At 41.1% G+C, this 27,623-nt stretch overlaps 1 pseudogene across 1 annotated transcript in view; it reads right to left on the bottom strand.

Moving 5' to 3' along the window:
• Positions 1-2,622: 2,622 nt before the first annotated feature.
• LOC137439305 (lariat debranching enzyme-like) overlaps positions 2,623-27,623 on the bottom strand; it is a 95,634-nt pseudogene continuing 70,633 nt past the window's right edge. Inside the window, exon 13 of the transcript XR_013621552.1 lies at positions 2,623-3,355. The product of XR_013621552.1 is annotated as a lariat debranching enzyme-like (transcript). The remainder of the gene's footprint in view (positions 3,356-27,623) is intronic.

A 27,623-nucleotide genomic window follows, 5' to 3' on the forward strand; every position in this document is an offset into this window, starting at 1 on the left:
GAGTATTTAAAAATAAGCCACAAGAACTACCAATCCATATTAACCACGAAACAACAATTTTTTATGCAATTTGCAATCAGAATAACAATCAATCTCAGATGTTGAAAATTTTTCCACAAAAAGAATATTCCATTACACACACACACACACACACACACACACACACACACACACACACACACACACACACACACACACACACACACACACACACACACACCTGAACTTAAGATGGATTAAATTGAGATTTGTTTTGTTATTGATCTGCACATAATACCCCATAATGTCAAAGTCGATTTTTTTTTTTGACAATTTTTTGCAAAATAATTAAAAATGAAAAGCAGAAATGTCTCGAGTCAATAAGTATTCATCCCCTTTGCTATGACATTCCAAATTGAGCTCAGGTGCATCTAATTTCCTTTGATCATCCTTCAGACATCTCTACAACTTCAAATTGGAGTCCGCACAATTAAATTGATTTTACATGATTTAGAAAGAAACACCTGTCCATATAAGGTCTCACAGTTGACAGTGAATGTCAGAGCATAAACTCTACCAGGAAGTCCAAGGAACTGTTCGTATAACTCAGATATAGAATTGTGAGGAGGCAGAGATCTGGGGAAGGGGATAAAACAATTTATATTGTTGAAAGTTTCCAAGAGCACAGTGAGCTCCATCGTTAGGAAATGGAAAGAATATCGAACTACCCAGACACTTCCTAGAGCTGGCCGTCCGACCAAACTGAGCAACCGGGCAAGAAGGACTTTGATCAGGGAGGCGACCAACAACCCAATGGCCACACTGACAGAACTACAGAGTTCCTTGGCTGAGATGGGAGAACTTGCTGGAAGGACAACAGTCTCTGCAGAACTTCACAAATCTAGGCTTTATTGGAGAGTGGCAAGATGCAAGTCACTCCTGAGAAAAGGCACATGAAAGGACGCCTGGAGCTTACAAAAAGGCAAGTGAAAAACTCAGACCATCAGGCAAAATATTCCGTGGCCTGACGAGAAGAAAATTGAGCTCTTTGGCCTGAATGCAAAGCGCTATGTCTGGCAGAAAACGAGCAGAACGCATCTAACACCATCCCTACTGTGAAGCATCATACTATGGAGATGCTTTTCAGTGACGAGGATTGGGAGACTCGTAAGTATATAAGGATTGATGTACGGAGCCAAATACAGACATATATTTGAGAAGAACCTGCTTCAGAGTGCAAAATAACCTGGACTGCGGTGAAGATTTTATGTTCCAACAGGACGATGACCCCCAGCATTCAGCCAAAGCAACACTGGAATGGTTTCTGAACAAGAATGTGAAAGTCCTTGAATGGCCCAGACAAAGCCCAGACATGAATCCCATTGAGAATCTGTGGAAAAGACTTGAAGATTGCTGTTCACTGATGCTCTCTTTTAGACTCGACAGAGCTTGAGCAAATCTGCAAGGAAGAATGAGAGAAACTCCATATATCCAGATGTGCAAAGCTGATATAGACAAACCCAGGAAGACTTGGAGCTGTAATCGCTGCCAAAGGCGCTTCTATGAAGTATTGACTCAGGGGCTGAATACTTATATAAATTAGATATTTCTGTATTTCATTTTCAATTGCTCTGTAAGAAATTCTAAAAAAGGGAAATGCCACTGACATTATGAGGTATTTTGTTAGTGACAAAAAAAAATCTATTTTTAATTCAGGCTGTTACACAACAAAATGTGAAAAAAAAAATCAAGGGTAAAACACTTTTTGAAGGCAATGTGTATTTAAAAACAAAACAAGTAAAATAAAATGCAACTCAGTAAAACAAACCTGCATTCCCAAACTGCAGCCATTTTGCGACAACTTTTGTCCCAGTGCCACCAATTTGTTCAGAGCAATCCATTCCACTCTTGGATGTGGGCAACTCGACGGTAGCGGCCATGTCCTTATCGTCACTCACTTCCAGACGACACGTGGCCCAACTACTTTCATCGGCATCAAGCAAAACCTCATCAGGGCAGGACTCAAGCTTTACCAGAGAAGAGGGAACAGATGTTAACTTTGTGTATTTCTCTTGTCCTTGAGGCAAAACGATGGCGTTCCAAACGAGAATGTCTCTCTCAGCCCCACCTTCTGGTTTCCCATTTTCTCCATCCACAAAATCTTCCATCAATGCGCTGTCAGTGCTACGGGAGGATCCTGGACTCTCGGGTATTGAAGGTAGTGCATCGACGGAGCCCTGCATGTCACAGTCGCTTTGTTGTAGTGCCAAGCTTGGGAAACCAATGTCTTTTTCAATATCTGAAAAACTGACCGTCTCCAAATCAACTTCAGGGGTCTCAGTCATGGTGTCAACATCCTCAACACTGAACATCTCTTGCACTGCTGCATGTTCAACAATGTCTGCAACCTTGTGCTTGCACGGTTGGTTTGATTCATTGCCGTTAGCCACCAAATGCAGCCGATTGGTTTTGGAAGCTATGCCCGCCATAGTATCGAGTTCCTCTACTATGTTGGTGCCATCATTCTGTACGAGTGGTTCATTTTCATCCTGATGATGTGTTTGTGGAACTGTGACGACGTTCTCATAGTTTCCACTACTCCTGCTTTTTAGGCTCCATACCTCACAAAAGTTCTCCATTGAAGCTTTGCAATTTAAAATTTTGGTCACGGGACCTAGTCTACCTTTGCTTGATACATTGCAACTCGAGGTCTCGCAGCTCCCATCACTGACATTGTGGGCAATTTGTGTCTCAGTGACTTTGAAATTCGGAAGACTTTTCAGAACATCATCATCATTATTATCTTCTGATCGTGACTGCTGCAAGCAACCCCAAAATGGTCCTAAAGCAAGAAGAGAGTCTCGTTTTAAGGAGGAACCCCTTGTAGACCCACTGACTATTCTGTGCTGCTTCTGAGGGGTCTTACTATTCCAGGTCTTATTACCGTCATAGGAATGTGTACCGTTAGATGGGAAGCCCTTACTGGACTCCGAAGAATCGTGCAAAGACCGACGTTCATTGTGATTTCCAGAATCACGGCTCCATTGTCCGAAGCTATAACGCCGTCGATGCAATGTAAAAGAAAAAGCACGAAATATTCCACGTTTCTTGGTCCCCGTTTGCTTTTCCTCAATACAAGGGGCTGAAACAGGGTGAGAAGGACGAATCAGACATTGTGCAGGAGGACTGAGGCCTTCGGGGTCTGCGCAGAATGGATCCCGTTGATTGGAGCCAATGTAAGATAACTTGGGCAGGTGAGATGCAATTGAGGCCTTATGGGTCGCCTTGTCTTTGTCACCCATGGCAACTCAAATTTCCAGAGTCCACAGAGCAGAGAGCATGTTCGTCTTGTGTTTTCCTCAAACATGTATGCTTCCTGCATTGCAGACACAAAACATGAAAAAAAATTTAGAGAGTGCAGACCCTCGCCAGGATGTGTTTGTGTGGCGTTTTTTGTGTGGTATATAATAGCTGCTGCGTTTGCGTGGTTTATTGACAGATTTGTGTTCAATCCAATATGGCTGCCAAACACGTGGCCGATGATTTAATTCTCCCATACAGTTTTTGTGTATATCACGCTCAAGAAACTTTAAACTGATCGAATCAAGCGTTCTACTTGTCTAATATCACAATAATGAAGGCACTGATGACATCATCACAAATATATGTTATTCTTCATTGGGAGTACTTAACAATAAGCCACGTTTCAATTTATTCCATACGTCGGTTTTGTGAATATAGATGTGCAAAGTTTTTGATTTTTCCAAGATGGCACCCATACCACGTGACATATGACGTCATAATCATTATAAAACTCTATTGGATGGTGAACATTTCTTGGCAACCGGACCAACGGTTGCAGAGAAAAGCATGCTCACGTTCTGTGAGGACAAACAGACAGATAGACAAACAAAATGGTAAACAGACAAAGAAACAGATAAACAGACAAACAAACAGGTAACCAAACAAACAGGTAAACAAACAAACAAACAAGTAAAGATACAGTCAAAGTGCACCGCCCCCATGCCAAATAATTATATATCCTACAGTGCGGCATTGCCGGGTCGCCTCGGGCGCCCAGCAATACCGCGGTGCAGCTCTCAGAGAGTGCATTGGGAGGGAGAGGTGTACAATAATTGATTGATTAATTGCACAATTAAAATCAATAAAAGATTATCATAAAATATTTTCTCAATCAATTGGCTAATAGCATAACTAAACCACTAGTGCTTCATCCGAAGATGTATCTTTTAGAAATGTAATTAAATAATTCATTAATAAAAAAATTAATAATTAATTGATTAATCAATAAATTATTAATCGATTAAATTATTAATCAATAAATCAAAAATATCCTTTATAGCCACATCACCTGGTCACTGTCATGTCCAAATATTAGCTTCCTAGCTCAAAAGGTGCCTGAGATATTGCCCAGATGAGAAAGAAAATAAATAAATGATTATAATGAAAAGAAATAAATAATAATCATAAAAAAATTAAATAGTTAATCAATTGGCTCATAGAATACATAAACCACCACCATTTCATCGGAATCTGTAACTTAATTTTTTTAAATTAATTAAATCATTCATTGAATAATTAAATAATTAATCGATTAATTAATTAATCAATAAATAAAAAATACCTTTTACAGCCAAATCACTTGGTCATTGGCATGCCCAAATATCAGCTTCCGAACTCAAAAGATGCCTGAGATAATGGTCAGAAGAGAAAGGAAATTTAATTAATTAAATAAGTACTTAATTAATCGCTAATAATTAAATAACTCCTCAATTAATTGATTAATCAAAAAACAAAAAATACCGTTTTTGCCAAAGGACTTGCTCACTATTGTGCCGAAATATCAGCTTCCTAGCTCAAAGGATGGCTGAGATATCGCACGGACAAACAAACAAACAAACAAGAAAGAAAACAAGTACACATACATTCAAAGTACACCGCCCCATGCCAAATAATTAAATATGCTGCAGCGCGGCATTGCCGGGGTGCCTCCGGCGCCCGGCAATGCCGCAGTGCAGCTCATTGAGGCTGCATTGGGAGGGAGAGGTGTACATTAATTGATTGATTAATTGTATAATTAAAATCAATAAAAGATTATCACAAAATATTTTCATAATCAATTGGCTAATCGCATAACTAAACCACTAGTGCTTCATCCGAAGATGTATCGTTTAGAAATTTAATTAAATGAGTCATTTATAAAAAATTAAATAATTAATTGATTACTCAAAAAATAATTAATCGATTAATCAATAAATAATTAATAGATGAAATGATTAATCAATAAATCAAAAATATCCTTGATAGCCACATCACTTGGTTACTCATGTCCAAATATTAGCTTCCCAGCTCAAAAGGTGCCTGAGATATTGGCCAAATGAGAAAGAAAATAAATAAATGATTAATAATGAAAATAAATAAATAGTAATCATAAAAAAATTAAATTATTAATCAATTTGGTCAGAGAACACATAAACTACCACTATTTCATCAAAATCTGTAACTAAAAAAAAAAAATTTTTTTGGTCATTAATCGAATAATTAAATAATTAATCGATTAATTGATTAATTAATAAATCAAAAATATCGTTTGCAGCCAAATCACCTGGTCATTGGCATGTCCAAATATCAGCTTCCTAACTCAAAAGGTGCCTGAGTTAATGGTCAGAAGAGAAAGGAAATTTGATTAATTAAATAAGTACTTAATTAATCGCTAATAATTAAATAACTCCTCAATTTATTGATTAATTTTTAAAAAAAATACCGTTTTTGACAAAGGACTTGCTCACTATTGTGCCGAAATTTCAGCTTCCTCGCTGCTCAAAGGATGGCTGAGATATCGTCCAGACAACCAAGAAAGAAAACAAGAAAGAAAACAAGAAAGAAAACAAACAAGAAAACAAATAAGAAAACAAACAAGAAACCAGAGTGAAAACTGAGTACTCTCTTTCAGCGTGCGTCACTGCCGAGCCCCCTTTGGTGCCCGGCAATGACGATTTGCAATGCCTGGAGATGGCATAGGAAAGGAGCGGTGTACAACAAGAAAACAAGAAACCAGAGTGAAAACTGAGTACTCTCTTTCAGTGTGCGTCACTGCCGAGCCCCCTTTGGTGCCCGGCAATGACGATTTGCAATGCCTGGAGATGGCATAGGAAAGGAGCGGTGTACAACAAGAAACCAGAGTGAAAACTGAGTACTCTCTTTCAGCGTGCGTCACTGCCGAGCCCCCTTTGGTGCCCGGCAATGACGATTTGCAATGCCTGGAGATGGCAGAGGAAAGGAGCGGTGTACAACAAGTACAAATACATTCAAAGTGCACCGCCCCATGCCAAATAATTAAATATGCTGCAGCGCGGCATTGCCGGGGCGCCTCGGGCGCCCGGCAATACCGCAGTGCAGCTCATTGAGGCTGCATTGGGAGGGAGAGGTGTACACTAATTGATTGATTAATTGTATAATTAAAATCAATAAAAGATTATCACAAAATATTTTCATAATCAATTGGCTAATCGCATAACTAAACCACTAGTGCTTCATCCGAAGATGTATCTTTTAGAAATTTAATTAAATAAGTCATTTATAAAAAATTAAATAATTAATTGATTACTCAATAAATAATTAATCGATTAATCAATAAATAATTAATAGATGAAATGATTAATCAATAAATCAAAAATATCCTTTATAGCCACATCACCTGGTCACTGTCATGTCCAAATATTAGCTTCCCAGCTCAAAAGGTGCCTGAGATATTGGCCAAATGAGAAAGAAAATAAATAAATGATTAATAATTAAAATAAATAAATAATAATCATAAAAACATTAAATTATTAATCAATTTGGTCAGAGAACACATAAACTACCACTATTTCATCAGAATCTGTAACTAAAAAAAAAAAAGTTTTTGTCATTAATCGAATAATTAAATAATTAATCAATTAATCGATTCATTAATAAATCAAAAATATCCTTTGCAGCCAAATCACCTGGTCATTGGCATGTCCAAATATCAGCTTCCTAACTCAAAAGGTGCCTGAGTTAATGGTCAGAAGAGAAAGGAAATTTAATTAATTAAATAAGTACTTAATTAATCGCTAATAATTAAATAACTCCTCAATTTATTGATTAATCAAAAAAAAAATACCGTTTTTGACAAAGGACGTGCTCACTATTGTGCCGAAATTTCAGCTTCCGAGCTCAAAGGATGGCTGAGATATCACCCGGACAACCAAGAAAGAAAACAAAAAAACAAGAAAACAAGAAAACAAGAAAACAAGAAACCAGAGTGAAAACTGAGTACTTTCTTTCAGCGTGCGTCACTGCTGAGCCCCCTTTGGTGCCCGGCAATGACGATTTGCAATGCCTGGAAATGGCATAGGAAAGGAGCAGTGTACAACAAGAAAGAAAGCAAGAAAACAAACAACCAGAGTGAAAACTGAGTACTCTCTTTCAGCGTGCGTCACTGCCGAGCCCCCTTCGGTGCCCAGCAATGACGATTTGCAATGCCTGGAGATGGCATAGGAAAGGAGTGGTGTACAACAACCAGAGTGAAAACTGAGTACTCTCTTTCAGCGTGCGTCACTGCCGAGCCCCCTTCGGTGCCCAGCAATGACGATTTGCAATGCCTGGAGATGGCATAGGAAAGGAGCGGTGTACAACAAGAAAGAAAACAAACAACCAGAGTGAAAACTGAGTACTCTCTTTCAGCGCGTGTCACTGCCGAGCCCCCTTCGGTGCCCAGCAATGACGATTTGCAATGCCTGGAGATGGCATAGGAAAGGAGCGGTGTACAAAAAGAGGGAGCAGAAGACAAGATGGGGAGAAAAGAGGAAGCACACAAACACAACATCCGAGAGCAGGGAGATGTGTGGAAGAGAGAGGGCCCGGAGGGAGGAGGCATGGGAAGGGGGTGGGGGGGAGGGAGAAGTATAAAGCACAAGGACACCAAGGACTTCCAGGACAGAAGTTGGTATTTCAAAAAGTGGATTTGGGGTGAAATTAGCGGGGGTAGAAAAGATAAAGGTTTTGGATGGGGGAAGATAAGAGATGGTGGTGAACAGCTGTTTTAAAGACTTGGAGGGTGGAGTGGGATTGAAGAGAGTGAGGGAGTTTGTTCCAGAGGCGGGAGAAAAGAGGAATGAAGGAGTGAAGGTGAGCAGAGAGTCTTGATTTTGGCAGTTTAACCAAAAGAGGGTTGCAGGCAGATCTTGTGCGACCTGCAGGAATATTTGCGGGACAGAGCCCAGAGAGAGCTGGGGGGCAAGGCCAGAGAGGAGTCGGTAGAAGACGGAAAGACCACCAACCTGCCTGCGGTGAGTAAGTGAGAGGCCCTTGGAGTTAGCTTCGTCGTGGGAGATTCCAATGATTCTGAATGCTTTGGTTTCAACAGCGCGAAGGCGAGCTAGGTGTGAGGCAGGAGCACCAGCCCAGAGGGGAGAGCAGTATTCCATTGAGCTGCGGATGAAAGCCTTGTATGTGGTGAGGAGCTCAGGTGTGCCAAGGAAGGACTTCGCACGACGGAGGATGCCCAGTCGGCGACTGGCTTTGGAGGCCAGATTTGAAATGTGTTTTTTCCAGGAAAGATCATGGCAGATAGTGAGACCCAAAAGCTTGAGTGACAGAACTTCTTGGAGAGGATTATTCAGAAAGTGGATGGGAGGGTTGTCCAGTCGGTCTTTTTGGAGAGACATCGTAAGAGTGTGAGATTTGTCAGGATTGAAAGACATGGTCCACTTGTTTGCCCAGTCTGTGATTTTGTCAAGGTCTGCAGAGAGTTAGGAGGCTGCAGACTGCCGATCTGAGGGATGAAGAATGGAGCGACAGAGAGTAGAGTCGTCAGCAAAGAGATAGAGAGGGTTTTCAAGAGAGTCAGAGAGATCATTGATGAAGACCAGAAAAAGCACAGGGCCCAGAACACTGCCTTGGGGAACTCCAGCCTGAACAGGAAGAGGAGATGAGAGAAACCCATTCAGGGCCACACGTTGACTACGACTAGAGAGGAAGTCCGCCAGCCATGCATATCGGTGCACGATAACAATACCTCGTCTGGAATTCCAATGCCAGACAAGATATATATATATATACACGTACATACATACACACACCATGAAACTTGCGAAATTCAAATAAATAATAGTTGCAATGGGACCGGCAATTTGGGAATTTGGAAAATTTGCTAATTTTTTGAAAAATCCGTAATTTGAGGGGGGGGGGGGGACCTGAATTTTTGCAATTTTTATTAATGTAAATCGCCCCAAACAAGGCATAAAGCCACTCTAGGTAAGGGGCTAAGGAAAGGTTATAAAAAGACGAGGATAAAGCAAAAAAAAAAAGAAAAGAAATAAGAAAACATTAAAGACAGAAAATAGCAGAAGTGAGGTAAAACCTGATTAAACCTCAAAGATGTAGGAAGTAGGAATCGATATTCCTCTTGAAGCCAAGTAAACCGTCGGATAATAGGAAGCACATTAAAGGTAGTGAATTTCAGAGTGAGACAGCACGAGGGATAAAACTATCTGCATAGCCTTTTGTTCTGCACTTTGGATCAGCTATAGCGTATGGGTGAGCGGAGATGGCAAACCGAGTCTTGCGTCCAAACACTCGTACAGGAGGAACCAAGTTAGAAAAATCCAGCAGAATATTGGCCATTAAATTAAATAACTGTTGAAGAAACCAAGAGCGGAAACTGACCTATGGCGAGAGCGGTTGAAGAGTTGAACCCATCTCCGCACCAAACAAGTTGACTATGCATTTCTGGAACCAATCAAGTGACGACTTTTATATCAAGTTGATGAGCAAGGTGCTCCAGCCCAAAAGGAAAAAAATAAAATAAATAAATTTTAAAAAACAAAAATATTCCATTTGAATATAATGGAGTGCAATTGTTGTGACGGATACCATTTTCCCGATGCCACGAGGGACCTTTCCCACTAACCAAGATGAGCAGAACCTGAAAAAAAGGACAGAAAACGAATTAATTAATTATATTTTTCACCGATTAGGCTTGGTACTGAAGCGTTTTACCAATGGGGTGGGGGGGGGGGGGCTTTTGATTATGGCTAGTGACCCTCAATTGTTACTGCAGAAGGTCCTTGGACAGAAGGTCTCAGGGGTTTAAGTGTTCTAGAGGATCTACAGGGTCCTAAAGGGCCTTAAAGGGTATTATGCTTAAAAAGGGTCAAAAGGTTATTGGGGGTCTAGAGGGCCTTCGGGGTCAAAAGGGTCTTGAGGTTATAAAGGGTCGAGGAGGTAGTAGGGGTCAAAGAGCAGGGGTTCCAAACCCCAGTGCCACAATCTGAACATGAAAACCCCCTCAAAAACCAGGGTTTTGCTTCAAAAGCGTTTTCTCCGACAATTTTTATTGTAAGTACCGGTATAATTTGGGTCTCCATGCGAATAAGATTTCAAATTTAGGGTCGTTGACAAAAAGTTTGGGAACCACTGGGGTAAAGGGTCTTGTGGTTATACAGCGTTTAAAGTCTTAGTGTGATAAAGGCTCTTAGGTGTCGTGGGGGTCTAAAGGGTCTTAAGGCTCTAAATGGTCTTAAGGTATTAAGGGGTTGTGGAATAAATATTCTTATTGACAATATTGCTAAAATATATCTTAATGTGATCTTGTGTAAAATGGAATATGTTGAACTGTTAACTGAGTAAGAGTCTTGGGACTAGAGCCAATATCATTAAAGACAGCATCTGTGTCTGTCAAAATAGCCTTTGTTCCATTTATGGAGCCAGAACAGAAATGTGCTATCTCTGGAATAGTTTTCGTCATCTCTGACAACCCCAGGCCTGGGCAAATTCCCCCTCAGGCAGGTCATAACAAAGTGACCTCTTGGAGGGAGTATGTAGTGTTTTTTAGTTCCCAATATAAACAGTTAACCCAAAAGAGCCAAATAAGGCTTTTGGATGAGAAGCAGATAAGAGACGCTTGCAAGCTCTCATGTCCCAGGGGTATTCTCCCCTGGGTTGACCCCTGCATGCTCGTAAGATCAAAGGAGTTTTTGCTTTATAACGGAGAGAGAGCAACTGGAAATAGAGTGAAACTGGGAGAGCGACTGGACAGGAGTGAAAAACTGAAGACCAGTTGAACTGATCAAGCAACTGGAGAGACTGGTCAACGAGGAGCTCCAGCTACGACCGGCAGAACGACGTCATTAAGATCTAGAATTAGTACGTTTATTTATACAGCAAAAACTCTCAAAAGTCAATAAAACATTGATTTTGTTAAAACGAGTTTCTTGAAGTTTTAGTGGTAGAATAAAGAAATTCGACTACAAATTGGTGGCCAAGTACGAGGATCGACTGCCCAGGTGTGCAAGGTCAGCATCCCATCTTTTGTCGTCTGTGCAGTACGATGTTAATCTGCAAAAATTGTCCAGTTTTGTGCAACTGTTTTGTTTTATTCTGTGTATGTATTATGTGGAAGGTGGGGAAACCACGACGCATACCTCTTTGTGGGAGGACCGCTGGTCCTCCTCGGGGTCTTTAAGGTGTGTAAAAACCCTGGAACATTTCAGAAATCATGACGATTTTTTTTCCAAATTTTTCAAAAAAAAAAAAATTCCTTTTTTTTCTCGTTTGTTTTTTTTGGTACATTCTACACCCTGGGGCGTTAGAGAAAGGGTGCTGCATTCGTCCAGTCATGCAAAAACTGAAAAATGGATTTTGTGTATTTCGTATGCTTTTGTGTATTTCTGTTCATTTCACGTGAATTTTGTATATATTTTATAAGTGATCTCAGTTTAATGGTTTGCGTCCTATATCTGCTCAGTTTGGTGGTTAACAACTCATAAGTGTGTTGATTTCCTGTTTAAAATAATGGTTGAGATCCCGATTGGTTGGTACCATAAAAACAAGCAGATTGACGGATGGACATCATTGATTGATGATCATTGACATGGGGGGGGGGGGGGGGGGGAAACAAAGCGATTTTTTAACGATTATCCGAGGGATTTCTCGATAACTAGCGATTTTTTGTAAAAAGCGATTTTTATACAGTGTCTGTGCAGTGCTAAGGGGAAATCGGCTGGTTCGATTTTAAAACATAAATTCCCATTGTGGCACGAATATGGTTTAGCACCTTCATAAGAGTTAATCCGAAACGTGGTAACGCGCGCCAGGCAAATGCACGGACCAATGCTGTATGCACGCTTTCCCAGCTTGGACGTTGGCATGCATGCAGGCAGGTCCCCATAGCAACCACTTGATGTGTGGGAATGCCTCCAGGTCCCGTTGTCCACATATTACATATGGGATCAGAAGCAATTTTTTTTTCTCTTTCAATGTAACCTCTTTCTCATCCCCATCCACATCATTCATCCTCTTCCGCCCCACCCCCCCAACCTTCCCCCGCCCTCCCCCCTCCCTCCTTTCATTTCCTGCCCCCCTCCTTCCCAACTCCTCACCCTCACCCCATCCAACCATTATCCAACTCCCTCCCTGCCCCCCCCTTTTTCTTCCCTTCTGCGTCCCTTTCCCCTTCCTTTTTTTTTTCCAAACCTACTTTTTACCTGTATATTTGCACCCTGATTATGATATTCTACTTTTTAGGATTTTTTTTTAATGACGGCGGCCATCTTGGATGACAGCTAAAAATCGTACAATCAAGATACAAATTAATGAGGCAATCCCATGCCACTGGGATACGGAATCTCTAAAAATTAGAATCATGGGATGTACATTTGATAATTTCATATTTTCACCTGTCTTTTCAAAATTTTCAATAAAATAAATTTTTTTCTTCTTTTTTTTCTTAATTTTCAGTCCTTTTACTTTTTAACACCCACCCGTGATGTGTGGTGAGGTGTTACCTTCCCCATTTTAAACTGCCCTCTTCTTCGTTTCCCCTACCCCTTCTTTGGTAGAGATCTTATATGGAGGGGTGGGTACTTGTTTGGTAGATAAAAGGTACTGCATGTTGGCAGCCAATTTTGTGGCTATTTAGGCCAAACAAATTTCGGAGACAATTGTAATTACATACGTGAGTTACAGATGAGTATTGGGGAGGTCATAAGGGAATTTATTGAAATAACATACTATGACATTTGGCAAGGCAATTAATAGAGGACAAAACAAAAATTCTACCTGTTATGATGAAACAAAAACTTAGATCTGTTTATACATGAATGAATTTTTGTACATGAATTTGTTGACCCTTTAAAGTGTCCTCTCCCTCCTCCCCCCCCTTCCATTTCCTGCCCCCTCCACCCCAACCTTAACCCTAACCCCATCCTACCATCATCCACCCCCACCAAGTCATGTCATATAACTGATTGTATGCGGCACGTTGCGCTGTGTTTTTGTTTTCTGTTTCTCGGGATCCTATAGGATTGTTGATCCCATATCCCATGTTGATTTAGCATATCACCTTATTATGTGGTCTCTTTGTGTTTTTTGTGTGTGTGGGTATGTACCCTTTATCCTCACCTCTCTTTCTCCCCCCCCCCCCCCCCAAACCATGGCCCCATAGTGCTAAAGAAATGAGTGCGATGATACGACACAGTTGAAGTGCTTAAATGTCACTCGATGAGTGTAATGGTTCGCACAGAAGTTCAAGGCAGGGGACAGGATTAACACAATCTCTGAAAGCCTTGTAAGGAAAACAAGATATAAAACCAAGTTATGAGTGCGACCAATAATACACAGTTATCTTTAGGATAATACAATGAGTGTCGTATTTCGCATAGTATTCACATCCCTAAGGGAGCCCTGCCCCATCCTCCCCCCAGCCTCACTGTTCCCTTGTTTGCTTTCTCCTCCTTCGTTGCATCCTGCCACTCCTCCTACTCCCTTGCCCCACCCTTTTTCCTCCCCTCTTTCCTCCTCTTTTCCCTCGCTCTTTTACCTGTCTTTTACCTGTTTTCACCTTCCATAGTTATTATTGTTTTCTCTCATTGATGAGATTGATCATTGTCATCATGATTGTCATCATTGTTGATCATTGTTGATGTTCATTCTCAAATTTTGTTGATGATGCTGTTTCATTGCTGATTATACCACGTGGATGTGATGATACAGGAAATGTTTGCCTTCTGAAATGGATCATTATGGTATGACTGATTATTATAATGGTTTTACAACCATGACGATTGTTATGATCGTCAGGCATGTGATCATTAGGTTTTCAGTGTGTCATTCATTGGTAGAACATTTCAGGAGTTTTATAACATTTTAATTGTCAAGAACTTTGGGTATCATTCAAAGTGAGACATGTTGTTTTTTTCTCTCTCTATTCCCCAATGAACTGGTTCATATCTGTCTGATCAATTTGGCTGATTGTCTCACAAATGAAGGGTTGAGTTGCCTTCAGTGGTTGTTAAACTTGAATTTGTGATCAGACAGGATTGAAAAATATGTCAGATATGATCCAGAGGCAGAACGGTGATTTGTCAATTGACGGCAGATATGGGTCAAAGGTGACGACCGATGATCATATGTCTCCGTCAGTGGATGGAACTGTTTTGGCAACATTGAGAAAAGGCTTAGGTATATAGTTATCTGATTGATTAATGTGATTTATTGATGAATATTGATAAATTGATTGCAATTGAATAATTGAATTGATTTAATCAAATAAGTTGATTGATGGATAAAAAAGTGCGGTCTCAAGAAAGAAGCTTTGAGATATTTGTGAAACATCAATGTGAAGACAACCTTGGAAAACGAGCAAGGTGGTGAGTCTATAGTTGTATAGCTATATTATATGTGGTTATTTTCTGTTTGATTCCCCCTCAACAGAACGACTTACTGATCCAGACTCATCTGCAACACCGATCAGTGAGATTGGGGTGTGGAAAAGCCACAGGACAGTGAGACTCTCTGGAAATCACCTGAAGTCATCGATTGAAAAGGTAGAGAGATACTTCCTGGGAGACCACAGAGTGGAGCTTATAGGAATAAGCTAGAAAACAACACATTCAACGCTACTCTGTATAAGGTGGAACAAACTTCAGAGATTTTTGCAGTACACACAGTTGATAGTGGGTACAGGTGTAGTCCGATGTGTAGTCCTAGTAGTTATTTGGTACATTAAGTGAGTACAGAGTGTTACTCACATACAGGCAAAATGGGAAGTGGACTCTGCAAGGATAAACAAGGTCAATTAGACTCGAGTCAAAGAGGTGCTTGTATCAACTCCATGTATCAGAAATATGGTGCAGGATCACTTAAAGATGTGGAATCCTGGCATGAGTTGACAAAAGGACGAAAAAGGGAATTCCCACAGGATGGCACCTTTGACAGGAACATATTGGAAACACTCAGAGAAGAATTGAAAGCCAGGAAGAGACAGAAGTTCAAGGTACACTGGCTAGCATTCTATTATTGGGATGTTGAATCCAGGAAATGGGAACAGCAAGAACGGATAATGGACCGAGAACTTAAAATAAAAAGAATACAGGATACATTGGAGGAGATAAATGCACAACTGCCCTCGAAAATAGGAATAAAAGTGAGTTGTCCCATCTGATTCCCATTTGTCTCCCCAAAAAGAACAGTACAGATAATTTTTTTATGGTTCAGGAGATAACCGAAGATCGCAGTGGCAACCCAGGGATCCAGAGATGCAGCCCAATACAAGTGAGCAGGTGAGCAGATCAGGCAATGACAGAAACCGATGTTACAAGTGTGGAAATATGGGACACTGGAAACGACGGTGTCCATATTCAAATAGGAAGACTAGTTCATGGGACAAACCAAGATCAAGGGTACAAGGGCTTACCGGTACCTCAGATAACGATTAGGCCTTCATTGCTGCAGATCCCAAATGATGAATGGCCTCAACAGATTCAACAGATTAAAATCATTAGACCAATATGAATAACTGTTGACGCTTCTTGTGTCTGAAAAGTCTGAAAAGTTTTCGGAGCAGGAATGACTTTTACTTTTTGCTTGTTAGCAAATTAATAATTAATTGATCAGATGCCAAAACTGGATATTTTTGGAACATTAACTAAAAGATCCAGAATTAGAGTTCATTCTGGAAGCCTCATATTTGCCAATTATAAATGTGGTTTTAGGGAGCATTTTGGGCAAAACAATTTTTTTTTTTTTTTTTTTAAATGTGTAGCATTGCTTTGCAAATTTTTTGGAAACCAAGTGACAAGCGTCACATGATCATCAGGTAGGAATTTTGGACTATTGTTTTGCATGATTGATAGGTCAGTGGTCAACTGACATGTAAATGGATGTATTGTCAAATTTGGATAAATTATTGTGGGAATCGAAAGGGTAATTTCAGTGTGACATTATAGGGGTTTTCTAAAAATAAACTTTTTGTCTTTGTGTATTAGTGTTTCTCAAATTAAAGGATAAATTTTACGAAATTGAAATAAAATTGACACCCATCTTGATCTGTTAATATAATGGTTCCAACACAAACAAATATACATAATGCTTGGGTTTGTGTATGTTTGTGTGTCAATGTTTGTGTTTTTGTTTTTTGTGTGTCAATCTTACAAGATTGTTGAAACCGACAATGTGCTTGTCTGGAAATAGATAGTTTCATGTGGATGGGATCGAATGTCCAGAGAATTCGTAAAATAAAATAGAAATATAATTTGATTATGAACATTATCTCTTTTGTCAAGGGAGATGGAATATAAAGATTTGATGTACTGAGTTATGAGCAGCCATTAATTAATAGTAAAATTGTGAGTAATCTTGGGATTCCATTTTTGATAGAATTTATATGAGAATAAAAGCTATTTATGGATATGAGCTTCATTTAAAAAATGAGGGAGTACAAAATTAGCCAAATTTGGAAGAGGTCTTACACTGACTTCCCAGAGTACTCTGCTCATGGATTTTTGACATATATAAACTTGACTTTTATCAGCATATAAATTGTGCTGTATGTATGGATGTGTCTTAGGCATAGATGATATGGGCAGATAGTAAAGAAAATTTTGCTGAATTGAACTATTGTGAGTTTTAAAACGGAATGCATTGTGAATCTTAAAACCAAGGGGCAGACATGAACGCGCTGTTACGTTTTTTTACACTCAGAACGCGATGTTACGTGTACCTGCAACATATTTTGTTAATCTGCCACACCTATACTGGCATACAGGTGTTAGTAGTATTCACTGGGTGCATGAAATGGATGAGCAACAGTTAGGGGGCGTAAAACCACTTATTTGGATATTTTCTACAAAAGTAGGGGTTTCAATAAGTGGTAGCTGTACACATGGGATTTATCACATTAAGTTATGGAGTTTAAACAAAGTTACTGGTAAACAGAAGGGGAAGGGATAGTAAATAAATTCTTCAATGCTGGGTAAATTAAGTGAGGGATTACAAAGACTTATAAGAGCTATTGTTCTTCCTTATAGCAATAGAAATAAAATTAGATCTGTTTAAAAAATGAATTTGCTGACCCTTTGAAGTTAATTCTTTGAATTGATTGTTTTACTAGTATTTGGAGTTCAAATTGGGAATTGTCTGGTAGAGCTTTGGTTAAAACCTTTGGTTGCGGTATTTTGGAACGAATTCACAGATCATAGGAAGTTGATAAGAATAGAAACGCTTCTATTCGAAAATATCTTCTTCTATTCAGCTTCGAAAAGAGGTCACGTTTTTTCGAAGCTGTTCCATGCGCTGACGCTTTCGAAGCTAAGTGATCTTTCACAATTGTGTTTTTGTCGAGACTGTATCTATCTTTCGGTGTGTGTACCTATAGCGTATCTTTAGGAAAATTTTCGGTGCTAATTTTTCGTACATGTATACACAATCGTCGGTTAATGCGTATCGAGTATTCTGAGGCCTAGTAATCGTAGGCTTAGGCTACTGTACCGTCTCCGACCTTGTGGTTTTGTTTTTCTCTCAGCGGTTCGTCGAATGCGCTGCAATTATTTTCGTTCTCTGTTTCGTCCCAGTCGTTCACCCCACACCTCCTTGTTTAATATCTCTATTCAAAAAAAAAATAAAAAAAATTTCCTTCTCAGATCTTATTCGTTTATTTGTTGTTCTTATTTGTTCGTTCGTTCTTCGTTCACGTTGTTCGCGATCACGTGGTTAGAAATGTATAATCTCTCCCCTGAACAACTATTTTCTCATATATTATAACACCTTTTTCTTCTTCTCCTACAAAAGGATGCTTTCGTCTTGCTCACCAAATCTATTCATTCCAAAAAAAAAAAAAAATACCATCTCCAACAGTTCCTCTTTTCTACATTCCCCAAACTCTCCAGAACTCCACCCCTCCTCAGCGTCCACGAGTCTGGCATTTCACTCAGGCCAACTGGCACGGTCTTCAAGCAGCCATCAATCATCTGGACTGGTCTCCCATCTCTACCGCCTCTGACATCAACTCATCCTGGGAATTCTTCCAAAGTAAATTGCTCTCTCTCATGCACAGATTTATCCCATCTCGTCTTCAGTTGTCATTCCCTTCCTCCCGTCCATGGTACACGGAATCTTGTGGTGAGGCTATTGCCCTGAAACAACTTGCTTTAGTCTCCTGGAAAGCAAATCCAACGGAAGGAAATCTCATTTCCTTTCACAAAGCCCGAAACAAATGTGTGTCCACCCTCAGGAGAGCCAAGAAACAATATCTCACCGTTCTCAAGACCGAACTCTATCTGTCTCCCTCTTGCAAATCCTGATGGCGTCTGGTCAAATCTGTTTCTGGTGTTTGTTCCCCCTCCATCCCCTCCCTCACCTCAAACGGCTTAACGGCTGACTCCGCACGTGAAAAAGCTGAATGCCTCAACTCTGTGTTTGCCTCTAAATCTTGTGTCCCAAACCCATCCCTCTCTGTACCCACCGTACCCAGTCGTACCCAGCTGTTCCTGGACTCTGTGTCCTTTCCTCCTGACAAGGTGGAAGAGTTTCTGTCAACCCTCGACTCTGATTCTGCAACTGGTCCTGACGGCATCAGCCCACGTGTCCTAAAATCATGTTCTTCCGCTCTTTCACTCCCTCTTTCTGTTCTCTTCACCCTCTCTTTTGCTCAAGGTCATCTGTCATCTGCTTGGAAATCAGCCAACATCACCGCTTTGCACAAAAAAGGTGCAAAAACAGATCCTAGCAATGACAGAGCAATCAGCCTTCTCCCAATTATCAGCAAAGTCATGGTATCCATCATTGCTTCAGATATGAAATCTTTCCTCTTCTCCAATGGCTTGATCTCTGATCATCAATTTGGTTTCAGACCTGGTCACTCTACTCTGGACATGCTGCTTCTGCTTTCTCAACAATGGATGGAGGTCCTCAACACCAAACAGGAAATTAGAGCTGTCTCCCTTGACATTTCACATGCCTTTGATGCGGTCTGGCACCCTGCTCTGCTCACCAAACTCTCCTCCTTTGGTATCCATGGAAATTTCCACGCATGGCTGGCGGACTTCCTCTCTGGTCGTAGTCAACGTGTGGCCCTGAATGGGTTTCTCTCATCTCCTCTTCCTGTTCAGGCTGGAGTTCCCCAAGGTATTGTTCTGGGCCCTGTGCTTTTTCTGGTCTTCATCAATGATCTCTCTGTCTCTCTTGAAAATCCTCTCCATCTCTTTGCTGACGACTCTACTCTCTGTCGCTCCATTCCTCATCCCTCAGATCGGCAGTCTGCAGCCTCCTCACTCTCTGCAGACCTGGACAAAATCACAGACTGGGCAAACAAATGGAACATGTCTTTCCATCCTGATAAATCTCACACTCTTATGATGTCTCTCCAAAAAGACCGACTGGACAACCCTCCCATCCACTTTCTGAATAATCCTCTCAAAGAAGTCTGTCACTCAAGCTTTTGGGTCTCACTATTTGCCATGATCTTTCCTGGGAAAAGCACATTTCAAATCTGGCCTCCAAAGCCAGTCGCCGACTGGGCATCGTCCGTCGTGCGAAGTCCTTCCTTGGCACACCTGAGCTCCTCACCACATACAAGGCTTTCATCCGCAGCTCTATGGAATACTGCTCTCCCCTCTGGTCTGGTGCTCCTGCCTCACACCTAGCTCGTCTTCACGCTGTTGAAACGAAAGCGTTCAGAATCATTGGAATCTCCCGCGATGAAGCTAACTCCAAGGGCCTTTCACTCACTCACCGCAGGCAGGTTGGTGGTCTTTCCGTCTTCTACTGACTCCTCTCTGGCCTTGCCCCCCCAGCTCTCTCTGGGCTCTGTCCCCCAAATATTCCTACAGGTCGCACAAGATCTGCCTGCAACCCTCTTATGGTCTAACTGCCAAAATCAAGACTCTCTGCTCAGCTTCACTCCTTCATTCCTCTTTTCTCCCGCCTCTGGAACAAACTTCCTCACTCTCTTCAATCCCACTCCACCCTCCAGGTCTTTAAAACAGCTGTTCACCACCATCTCTTATCCTCCCCCATCCAAAACCTTGATCTTTTCTACCCCCACTAATTTCGGTCCCCTTGTGTTTTATACCTCTCCCCCCCCCCCCCCTTCCCATGCCTCCTCCCCCCAAGCCCTCTCCCTCCCACACTTCTCCCTGCTCTCAAATGTTGTGGTTGTGTGCTTCCCCTTCTCTCCCCATCTTGTCTTCCACTCCCTCTTTTTGTATATTTTGTTTGTCTGGTTGTTTTGTTTGTGAAATAAATGTTAGCTCTTTCACGAGCCTCGATGCAGTATACAAAAAAAAAAAAAAAAAAAAAAAAAAAAATGGACCCTGGGAGATAGGGGGATCAGGATAAGGCAAATAATCAGATTTATGTTACATATTAAGGGATGTTTCTTTATTTACCTTTTAGGAAGTTTGTTAGTTTGGTATATAATGTTGAATGTCATTGACATATAATTATGTTATAGGTATGAACATATACAAGGGGTAGCTCACATGTTTTACAGATGGATACAGGTGGGACAAAGGGAAAGACCTTATCAAGACAAGCCGACAAATCAGGGGAAAACAGAGACTTCTACTTCGGATACTCCTTGAAAATGGTGATATTCATCCTAGGAATGAGTTCTCTAGTAGTGGGGACTCTGTGTTGCATGCATTACTTCGGGGTAATGAGAGAACAACAAGCAACATTGGTGGCCGACATGCAGATATATGATTATGCGGTATGACATAAACAAAGGAGAAGTTTGATGGAAGATAGGGACACACCTTTAAAACCCGATGGATTACACGGGATTAATACTTTTTTACATTTAGCCCACACAAGGGCTGATATAGCAAATGAAAGTAATTGTTAGATATGCACACAAATGCCACATTCTAGTGAGAACGGAGTACCATTGGAGGCAGTTCCTTTTGGTTGGGAGGAATTATGTAGTCGCTTCCCAAAGAGGTTGGTAGCAACAAAACCTCATTTACCAATGGCGATGATGCTAGGGGATGTTGGTTGGGAAAAAGGGGGATATCAATGTGAGGAATTTGCAGACAGTTATAGGCCTACCCTGGTTTTGGGCTAGCGGCTAGGGTGCCAGCTTAGGATCCTAGGATCCTGGGTTCGAATCCCGGTCGATCGCTGAATTAACACCAGGGGGGTTGACTCAGCCTGTCATCCTTCCGAGGTCGGCTAATTGAGTACCAGTTCACTGGTAATTCCCTGCTTGTCGTAAAAGGCGACAAAAAGGGTTGGCGTCAGGAAGGGCATCCGGCCGTAACACATTGCTTCAAAAAGGGGACCAAAAAACAACAACAACCATGGTTCCCGAAAAAGGCCAACCCCGCTTTGCAGGGAAAAATGGCCTCTAAAGGTGTTTTTTTTATTTATTTATAGGCCTAAATATGACAATGAAGTTATGCCCCCCTCCGTAACTATTCAACAACAAATAAAAGGGCTCCTATGCTACAGCCGACATCGAACCAAAGAGAATGATAAGTTTATGGGAAACTCCACCTGCCACCATTATAGTTACGAGTTGGACTATATGAGATTGCTTGTCCCAGTAAGGGACACTAGCTTAAAGATGATATCTTTGTTTTGGGAAGGAACTTGGACAACAGATACTACATGGACCTATAATAATACATATTTTATATGTGGACACAAGGCGTATGCGTATCTCCCACTGACATGGTCAGGATCATGTTTTCTTGGTTTTGTACTTCCACACATGCGCTTGTTAACAACGTCACCAATGCGTATCCTGCATTCTAGGCAGAAAAGAACTGTTAGTTTGGGAGAATGGGTTGGAATGGTTGTATTTCCATTTTATGGAACCTGGAAGGCAGGAAATGAACTACGGCAAATGGCATTGGCTATAGAAACATTGGCAAATAAAACAGCTAGTGGATTGACACAACTTACAAGTGAGCTGGCAGCGACAAGAACCATGGCATTACAAAATCGTATGGCATTAGATATGCTGTTAGCAGAAAAAGGAGGTACATGCGCAGTGATTGGTACAGATTGTTGTACATACATACCTGATAATTCGGGAGACGTTTATAACATAGCCAATACAATAAGACGAGAGGGAGCAAAATATCACGATTATGTGAAAGGGGGTGCCTTTGCATGGCTGGAAAACACATTGGGAGGAGTAGCAGCTGAGATACTCCAATACTTGTTCATTGGATTAGTAGTTATATTGGCAATAGTTTTAGTGGTGGCTTGCTTGAAAACCTTCGTGACGGTGGGTTTGAATAAGATAACAAACAACACTATGATAGTGCAAGCAGCCACAAAAGAGGAAATAAAAGAAGCAACAAATGAGGAAATAAATGTGGAACCACAAGAGGAAGACTTCTATGGCGACATGAATACTGAGATTCAAAGATTGAATCAAGTGATGTTGCAAATGAATACAGGAGAGTTAAAATAAGGGCATAACACAATGTTGTGAATTGTGTCCGTTTTACAAGATCGATGAACTCATATCACCACAAGTTACACTGTTAAAGAAAAACAAAAAGTGGGGAGGACTATGATAATAATACATTATGCATAGTTTGCTTGTTTGCAAGACTTGTTGGGAATTAGATATTCCTGTTTGTGATTTCAATCATATATACTCATTATTAATGCATTTATTTTCTTTGAGTTGTGTTACAATACCTGCATGAGTTTAATTTGTGAATTATATTAACCTGAAAGCAATTGTGGATGCTATTCTTAGTTTAGTAGTATAAAACACATACCTGATTTGAATATTATTCGTGTGAAGTTGTTATAAGATATACATGATGAGTTAAAAAAATATATATATAGTGATTTCATGTTATGATGTACCCCATCTGATTCAATCTGTGTGGAGAGCAGATATAAATGTGGCTGAGTAAAGGAAAGACAAGTTCACATCCCAAATGGAGTGATAACGACATGTGGGAAGAAGTTTGAGAAAGGAAAATTTGTGAAGAAATGAAGTTAATCTTGGCATACACCCTCCTTCTCAAAGAATGATGAAGACATACTCCTTTGTAAGATGGATGTTTACCTTCACCAAGGGAAAATTATGTGACCATTTGTCTGGATCACACTGCAACATATGAAAAAGGGCGATCACTTACTTTTGTTCGAATACCTCGAACATTCATCACATCAGCAATTGCAGGACGATGACATTTTACCTGCAACTTCTACGGGATGCGGTGACGTGTGTCATTACTTCAGCAACTTCCGGGGAGCCAGCATGGAGCTGCAAGCGAACGGCTGCGCCTTTTCCTTCACAACAGCTGTGCACGATTCTGCTGGTTGCTCCTGGTATGGACCATGGACGACTTGAACACCATGGTCCCAACATCATTGTGGATGCATCTGGCATCCCTGCTCCACATCTTGCTGGCCAATCAACATCACATCAACACTTGCTCCATACTCACGATGAGTGGGGAGGCAAGTCGACTACAACTGGATGGAGGCCTTGTTCAAATCTACTATGGCTCACAGCAAGAGTGGCAAGGATGATGCATGGAGAGCAGGGTCAGTTTATGACTCTGCCCAGCTATCACAACAGCGGAAAATCCTACGCAAATAGTGTAGGTGCTATGAAGACATCAGAAGAAAAATGTTTAATGCTTGAATTTCAAACACAAGTGATCAGCCCCTTTTTTTCAAACAAAGAAAGTCAATATTTGATTGAGGGCAAACGTTTTGCCAAATGTTGCAGACGCTTTATTATTTTAATGATGAACTGAAATTATTGTGTTTTGGTAAAGGTGAAATGTTTTGTGATCTTTATGCAAATGAGTTGAATTGAATTATCAGCATGAAAAGAGTCAATGAACAAGGAAATGTTTTGTGATCACAATTCTTCCAGAATGACGGTGTATGCCTTAGGAAATTGAATTACCAAATTGGTGGTTTGAATATTTAATGTGGTAATGTTTAGATTAATGGTTAATATAAACAAAAAGAAAAAATCAGGGACTGTGGAATAAATATTCTTATTGACAATATTGCTAAAATATATCTTAATGTGATCTTGTGTAAAATGGAATATGTTGAACTGTTAACTGAGTAAGAGTCTTGGGACTAGAGCCAATATAATTAAAGACAGCATCTGTGTCTGTCAAAATAGCCTTTGTTCCATTTATGGAGCCAGAACAGAAATGTGCTATCTCTGGAATAGTTTTTGTCATCTCCGACAACCCCAGGCCTGGGCAAATTCCCCCTCAGGCAGGTCATAAGAAAGTGACCTCTTGGAGGGAGTATGTAGTGTTTTTTAGTTCCCAATATAGACAGTTAACCCAAAAGAGCCAAGTAAGGATTTTGGATGAGAAGCAGAGACGCTTGCAAGCTCTCATGTCCCAGGGGTATTCACCCCTGGGTTGACCCCTGCATGCTCGTAAAATCAAAGGAGTTTTTGCTTTATAACGGAGAGAGAGCAACTGGAAATAGAGTGAAACTGGGAGAGCGACTGGAGAGGAGTGAAAAACTGAAGACCAGTTAAACTGATCAAGCAACTGGAGAGACTGGTCAACAACGAGAAGGAGCTCCAGCTACGACCGGCAGAACGACGTCATTAAGATCTGGAATTAGTACGTTTATTTATACAGCAAAAACTCTCAAAAGTCAATAAAACATTGATTTTGTTAAAACGAGTTTCTTGAAGTTTTAGTGGTAGAATAAAGAAATTCGACTACAGAGCCTTCATGGTGTCAAAAGGTATAAAGGGGTCTGGAACTCTTTTTGTAGTATAGAAGTATGGTAAAACAGCAAACTTGTCTTCCTATCAATGTTCCGACTAGTGTTCAAAATATAACATTCAATTGAGATAAAGTTGTTCCTCCATCATAAACTGACGTTTGTGGACAGAAAGACAGACAGAGAAACAAAGTGTACCACTTGCTTACCCCCACTTTTCGCTTCGCTCATTCCAGGTAATTGAGGTGCGTGTCCAGTGCCCGTTTAGGTTCCAGGTTGAAAGAACCGCCTTCAGAGAACATTTTTCTTCGCAGAGCAGGGGTTGGTCTTTTTCGGGCACCGTGCCCCTTTTTGAAGCAATGTTTTATGGCCTGATGCCCTTCCTGCGGCCAACCCTGTTAGTCGCCTCTTACAACACGCAGGGAATTACCAGTGAGCTGGTACTCGATTTGCCGACCTCGGAAGGATGACAGGCTGAGTCAACCACCTGGTGTTAATTCAGCGATCAACCGGGATTCGAACCCAAGGATCCCAAGCGGGCACCCTAACCGCTAAGCCCACACCAGGCTAGGTTCCAGGTTGGCACAACACAATAAACCAAACCCAATCCAGAGTAACAGAGAAATCCAATTCACCTCAAAAGGAAACATGACGTACGAAGGAAGCAAAAAACGAGAAAGATTTATGCTTTTATTTCACAAAGCAGCCGATTAAAATTCGGGCAGAAATGAAAGAAAAACGTATAAAAGTTTAAAACGACGATGAATGTGCCATGCGCTACAGACCTGTTGAACAGTCGATGGAGGATGGCACATACAGACACACCCCATCTCTCTTGTAAAGACAAAAATCCTCTCGTTAAGAGTATTTTTAAATTTCAAAGATAAAATGCTGGTTTACCACACTCTACCAAAAATCGACCACTCGTTCTGGATCAAGTGGCTGGCCTTCTTGTGTGCGCAGGTGGACATAAATGGGTATGCGTTCTGAAACACACAAGACATTGAACTGTAAGTTTCGAACCCAATTAGAGCAAAGTGAAAGAGGTTCCACTGCACTGCTTATTACTGTAAACTCCTGCATTTTCGCAGCAAAGCTCATTTAAGTCGGGTAAAAATAAAATAAACGAGAACTGCCACTTTAAAACTGCTGGCAGTGATGACCGATTTACTCGCACCCACTTTTGAGACAACCCCACTTTTGATACAACCCCACTTTTGAGACAACCCCACTTTTGATACAACCCCACTTTTGATACAACCCCACTTTTGATACAACCCCACTTTTGATACAACACCACTTTCATTGGACATGCTGTGACACAACCCCCTTGGATACAACCCCGACACACACACACACATCCCCCCACACACACCCCTCCCCCCACATGCACACCCCTACACACACACCAATTTGACCAAATCTGTTTCATTCGTTTGTTAATATTCCTCACCTATTGACAAATCTTCAATTGGAATTTCATTTAGGGTTGAAATGACCGCGGGAGATCGTGTGATAGTGATCAAATTCTGGAAGGACAAAACGGTGCATTTCTTCTTCTTTCAACAATAAAGACTTATAGCTTCGAGACCGTACATCCAATCATCTTGACAAAAAATTTTGTTTGACGAATTCTAACCTCTTAACGTTAGCATTTTTAATATACTCGATACACATGTCTTTTGTTCCCATTGCAGAGTTCTTTGGAATGAGCCATTCCTCAAATTTTTCCATTGAGCCGTTTCGGAGATACAGCGGGGCAAAGTTGAATGTGTTTTACAAGATGGCGCCCATACCACGTGACCTATGACGTCATAATTAGCATTAAAAAATTATACCAGCAGAGACGATCATTTGATGAAATTTCCTGTCAATCCGACCAAGGGTTACAGAGAACATTAATTATGAAGTTTTCAGAGGTGCAAAATACGGTGGAAGAATAATAATAACTAGAACTGCCACTTAAAAACTGCTGGCAGTGATGACCGGTTTACTCGCACCCACTTTTCATACAACCCCACTTTTCATACAACCCCACTTTCATTGGACATGCTTTGACACAAACCCCTTGGATACAACCCCGACACACACACACACACACACATCCCCCCTACCCCAACCCACACCCCTCCCCCCAAACGCACACCCCTCCAAACACACACACACACACCAACCCCAACCCCCACCCCCCCGCCTATACAGACACATCTCTCCACCCCCACACACACACCCCACCCCCAACACACACACACACACACACACACACACACACACACACACACACACACACACACACACACACACACACACACACAACACACACACACACACCTCGTTTTTTCATTTCTGTTCCTCACAATTCTATCCCTCTCTTTCATTCACAAACACACACACACACAGACACACACACACACACACACACACACACACACACACACACACACACACACACACACACACACACACACACACATCCAACCCCCCCCTCCTCCACACACACATCCAACCCCCCCCCTCCTCCACACACACACCCCAACACCCCCCCACCCCCCAACATACACACATATCCACCCCCCCCACACACACGCACATCCCCACACCCACACACACGCATATCCACATATACACACACACACAGA

This window comes from Myxine glutinosa, unplaced genomic scaffold, assembly GCF_964187855.1.
Source record: "Myxine glutinosa unplaced genomic scaffold, kmMyxGlut1.1 SCAFFOLD_602, whole genome shotgun sequence".
NCBI classification, from domain to species: Eukaryota; Metazoa; Chordata; class Myxini; order Myxiniformes; family Myxinidae; genus Myxine; species Myxine glutinosa.